Source organism: Lepus europaeus, chromosome 13 (assembly GCF_033115175.1).
Source record: "Lepus europaeus isolate LE1 chromosome 13, mLepTim1.pri, whole genome shotgun sequence".
NCBI classification, from domain to species: Eukaryota; Metazoa; Chordata; class Mammalia; order Lagomorpha; family Leporidae; genus Lepus; species Lepus europaeus.
This window is the reverse complement of record NC_084839.1, coordinates 33081916-33087915: the sequence shown is the minus strand read 5'-3', so window position 1 is coordinate 33087915 and position 6000 is coordinate 33081916.

Below are 6000 nucleotides of genomic sequence, written 5' to 3'. Positions count from 1 at the left end.
TTTTCTCTTACTGTCTTTAGGATTCTCTCCTTGTCCTTAACTTTTGACAATTTAACTACAATATGCCTTGGAGAAGATCTTTTTTGGTTGAGTCTGCTCAAGGTCCTTTGAGGTTCCTGTACCTGGATGTCAATGTCTCTTTTAAGATTAAGGAAGTTTTCGGGTTGGTGCCATGGCTCACTTGGTTAATCCTCCGCCTGTGGCGCCGGCATCCCATATGGGCACCCGGTTCTAGTCCCGGTTGCTCCTCTTCCAGTCCAGCTCTCTGCTGTGGCCCAGGAAGGTAGTGGAGGATGGCCTAGGTGCTTGGGCCTCTGCACCCGCATGGAAGACCAGGAGGAAGCACCTGGCTCCTGGCTTCGGATTGGAGTAGTTCCAGCCGTAGCAGCCATTTGGGGGGGTGAACCAACGGAAGAAGACCTTTCTCTCTCTCTCTCTCTCTCTCTCTCTCTCTCTCTAATTCTTCCTGTCAAATAAATAAATAAAATCTTGGGAAAAAAAAAGGTTAGGGAAGTTTTCAACTATTATTTCATTAAGTACGTTCTCAATGATCTTTTTCTTCTCATCTTTTTCAGGAATCCTTATAATACAAATACTTGTTTTCTTAAGTGTATGCTGTATTTCATGTAGGGTTTCTTAATTCTTTTTCATTCTTTTGTCTTTATTTTTGTCTGACTGGTTTATTTCACAACTCTTGTCCTCCAGATCAGAAATTCTTTCCTCCACGTAGCCTATTCTGCTATTGAAGCTCTCAATTGTATTTTTAATTTCATTGATCAAGTTAAGCAGCTCAAGATTGGTTGAGTGACTATGCTACCTTCCATCTCCCTGTCAATGGGTAGAAGGAGTGCAAAGAGCAACCCAATGTATTTCATCTATGATTACCAGTGGCCAGTCACATGGGCGTTGTGTACACCTTTTGTGTTCAGTTTCCACTTACTGGCTATGGTCATGTGTATCTGCAAGGGAGAGTGAGAAATGTTGTTAGTTGGACAATCCTATTCCCATAATGAATTCAGAAGGTCCATTATCAAGAGATAAGGAAGCCGATTACTGATGGACATCCTATGTTCCTGTCACAAAGAGTCATTTGGCCCCAGTGACACGGGGCTTAGCCTTTTCTTCTCATTCATGCTTTGCCTTATATTAGCCTTAAAAATTAATTTTGTCTAGATTTTTCCCTTTTTGAAACTCAAGCTTCAAAGTTGACAAGGAAATTTATGCTTTTCTTGTATCATTTCCCCAAGACTTTGCAAACGTTTATCCATTCTATGTTAGAAAGCCATGGCCCTTGTAATTAACTAATTCAGAAAGCCACACCATGTGTTTCAGCATCATTTAGGTTCCATGGATTATTAATTTTCACAAACACTGCTTCCCTCTCCCAAAGACATATTCATCAACGTGATCTTGTAGAGGAGGGGTTGAACTTTTCCTTAAAGGACAAGATTGTAAATATTTCATCTTTGTAGGTCATGTATGGTCTTTGTTTCATATTTTTGCTTCGTTTGCAAACCTTTGAAATGTAAAAATCATTGTTAGTTTTCAGATTATCCAAACAGGCTGCTGCACTGGGTTTAGTGCACATACCAGAGTTTGCTGACCCCTGTTATAGGTCATTGAGGGGTTAATGTGTGTCTATATATTTCTCTTAAGACATGGAGAAGTGGAAGTTACAGTAGACTGCACCAGATGTTATATATCAAAGCACTACAAGAAACATCTTGCTATATCTGAACAATAACTACAACTCTGTGACCTTCAGATAGATACATTTGCCGTTGCACACCGAGTGAAAGAAAAAATATGACTTAATTGGTATCTTAAAGCTTTATGCTCTGTTTATATCATGTCACCAGGATGAAAGTTGAAGTTCATTATGCATTTATCAGTGTATTTTAAGAAGTTATGAATATCAACCTATTTATATATGTATTTGGTAGAAAATGTTGGTGATGCTACGATAACTCAGGCAATAAGTAGCTTAGAAATGATTTTCTAGAGGCCGGGTTAAGCCACCGCCTGCAGTGCTGGCATCTGATATGAGTACCAGTTTGAGTCTAGATGGTCCACATCTGATCCAGCTCCCTGCTAATGCACCCGTGAAAGCAACAGAAGATGGCCCAAGTACTTGACCCCTTCTGCCCATATGGGATACCTGGATGGAGTTCCGTGCTCCTGGCTTCAGCCTGGTCCAGTCCTGGCCATTGTGGCCATCTAGGGGATGAACCAGCAGATGGAAGATCTCTATATCTCCCTTTATCTCTATAATTCTGTCTTTCAAATAAATAAATTTTAAAAAATAAATGACTATCTAATTCCCAAATTTAAAATGCCTACATATTATATTAATCCTGAATACTCATTCATTCATTCATCAGTAAGTAGTTACTGAACACCTACCTTATACCTGGCACTGTAGTAGACTATGGGATTACAACAGTTAACAAACCAGAGTGCCTACTCTCCAGTAGGGGGAGCTCACATTCTAGAAGAGAGAGATGGGCACTAAACAAATAAGCACGTATATTTAAAACATGGAGGGTGCTGATGAGTAAGATGAAGAAAATGAAACAGGATAAGGAAATAGAAATTGCTGAGGGAGCTATAGAAGAGAAGCAGGACGTTGTCTAAAAAGGGGGTGAGTTTTAATTTGAGTCAAGAATGCAGTCAGAGAGTAAGCAATGCATATGGATATCTAGGGGGTATCTAGGGAGTTGGAGCAAAAACCTTCAGTGGGGGAGTGTTCTGGATCAGAAAGGGGCCAACTGGCTGGCACGGAGAGAAGCTAATGAAGACAGTTAATGCAGGGCCTTGATAAATCATTGAGAGAAGGGTTATGATCTGATTTAGGGTTTAAAGGGACCATCCTAGTTACTATGTAGAGAAGAGAGTAAGGGCAGAGGTAGTACCAGGGATCCTGAGGTTGGAGGTTATAGTTATTCAGCCGAGAGATGACAGTGTTTGCATTGGGTGTTAGTAGGAAATACAACTGTTTCATGTAGCTCAGCACACAAAAGGTGAGCCTGTCTTTAATTGTATGTAATTTCTAGTCCTGGAGGGAGCTAGTACCACCTAATTATCTGCCCCAGAATAGATGCTATTAGCCAAGGCCTCTTACAATGGAAAACACAGGCTAATTAAACTAGGATTTATTATATGGCTTACTTTTCTATCTCAAAATCTAGGCATGGCCATGTTATTATTACTAAAAAAGAGTCCTGGCTATAAACTAGGATGACTTCACGAGGCAGTGTTTCCTTTAATATTGAAGAGTTGATGGAACTCTATTTAGAGCTGAGCTATGTAGAACACTAATCTTTCAGTGATGGCTTGATTTTCAGCTCTCTGTTTACATCATTGGATTGCTTTGTTGCAATAGGAATGAACACAAACAAATGTAACTCTATGCCTAACAATGCAAGGCAACAACTGCATATAAACAAAGCTAAGCTCATAGTGGAATTTCAACTAATTGTTGGGAATGACAACTGAGTGATAAATTTTAGCTTTAAAAATGAACACATCAAATGCTCAGGATACCACAGTAAATTAGGTGACTGTGGATAACCTTCCACATCAGCTCACTTTTCTGATTTACTGCCAGGGAGGGTCTTGGGTAAGCTTACTATTTTTCCTCTCTACCTTCCATTTCTCTGCTGTGTTTTGAAGTTTACTTCATTACTAAGTTTGGATTTTTTTTCCCTCTCTAACATCTCCCAAATTCACGTACTATTTGATTTTTGGGAATTAGCTTCTCTGGGGGGAAAAAAAGAAGAGTGTTTTATCTAGGCAAATGAATGGGTCTTCTTGCAAAGAGCAATCGTTCTTTCTTTAACTATTTTTCAGTTATAACAAATATAAAGGAGAATGCATAGATATAAATATATTACACAGGTTAATGAATTTTATACACGTATATATCATGCAACTACTGCCCAGACCAAGATACAACATATTTACAACATCCCAAACAACCCTTTTTGCACCCTGCTAGCATACCCCACTGATGGAAATCATTTGGACGTCTATCTCGAGTTTTGCCTGTTTTCAAACATCAAATGAAATCACATAGTGTGTGTTCTTTTATCTGGCTTCTTTTGCTCAACATTATGTATATGAAACTCATCCAAGTTGTGACATATAGCACAAGTTCAGTTTTTCCCACTGTGTTTATTATTTCATTATGTAGTATGCCACAATTTATTCATTGTACTGTGGGTGGACTTTGGTGGTCTCCAGCTTTGATGAGTAGCGATGCAATGAATGTTCTTATTCATGTCTTTTGGTGAACCTAACTACTCATTTATGTTGAATGTACACACAGGGGTTGATTAGAGAGCCTATGTATACTGACTAGTTTTTATATCAAACAATAGTGCTTGATACTATTGGACAAAGAATACATTAGCATCAGAAAGACAATAATGTTTGATGATTGATTTGATAGAATATTTAACTGAATTATTGGAATTATTTGCTTGTTATTATTCAGCTCTATATAAAGGCAGTGGAGGAATCACAAAGAAATATAATCTCATGTCTGTTAAGATGGCCATTAATTTAAAAAATCAGAAAATAACATATGTTAGGATGTGGAGAAACTGGAATCATTATGCACTGTTGATGGGAATGTAAAAAGTATAGCAGTTATGGAAAACAGTGTGCACATTTCTCAGAAAATGAAAAATAGAATTAACTCATGATCCAGCAGTCCCATTTCTGGGTATACACCCATGAAAACTGAAAACAGGGACTTGAAGAGTTATTTGCACATCTATGTTCATTGTAGTGTTATTCACAATAACCAAGAGGTGGAAGCAACCTAAATGTCCATCAACAGAAGAATGGAAAAATAAAATGTGTTCTTTTTTTTTGACAGGCAGAGTGGATAGAGAGAGAGAGAGACAGAGAGAAAGGTCTTCCTTTGCTGTTGGTTCACTCTCCAATGGCTGCTGCAGCCGGCGCACCGTGCTGATCTGAAGCCAGGAGCCAGGTGCTTCTCCTGGTCTCCCATGCGGGTGCAGGGCCCAAGCACTTGGGCCATCCTCCACTGCCTTCCTGGGCCATAGCAGAGAGCTGGCCTGGAAGAGGGGCAACCGGGATAGAATCCGGTGCCCCAACCGGAACTAGAACCTGGTGTGCCGGCGCCGCAAGGTGGAGGATTAGCCTGTTAAGCCACAGCACCGGCCATAAAATGTGTTCTATACAAACAATGGAATATTATTCAGCCTTTGAAAAGAAGGATATTACAAAATGGATGAGCCTTGAAAACATGATAGTAAATGAAATAAGCCAGTTAGCCAAAAGAGATAAATCTGCATGATTCCATTTATATGAATTATATAAAGCAGTCAAACTCTCTTGGTAACATAAAGTGGAATGCTGGTTACCAGGAAAGGCAGGAGGGGAAAAAGAGCTGTTTAATAGAGTTTCAGATTTGCAAGATGAAAAAGCTATAGAGATCTTTTGCACAAAAATATGCTTTGTACTACACACTTAAAAATGATTAAGGTAGTTTAAAAAGAGAGATGGGGGTTGGCACTGTGGCACATCCCATATAGGCACCTGTTTGAGTCCCAGCTGCTCTACTTCCTATCTTGCTCCCTGCTAGTGTGCCTGGGAAAGCAGCAGAAGATAGTCCAAGTGTTTGAGCCTTGAGACTTGGATGAAGCTCCTAGCTCCTGGCTTCAGTCTGGCCGAACCCTGGTTGTTGTGGCCAATTGGGGAGTGAACCCGTGGGTGAAAGACTCTCTCTCTCTCTCTCTTTTCCCCCCTCTCTCTCTATCATCCTCTCTCTCTGTAACTCTGATTTTAAATAAATATATCTTTAAAGAGAGAGAGAGATGTTATTTTAAGGAAAACCAGGAAAACACCCCATAGCTAATGAAAAACATTTCTTCTTATTTCAAGCAAATAGGTCTTCTAAAAATGAGGTGCAGCCTGGTGTCTACCAGACATACACGTTTCACAAACTTTTGTGGAACATAAGTATCCTTG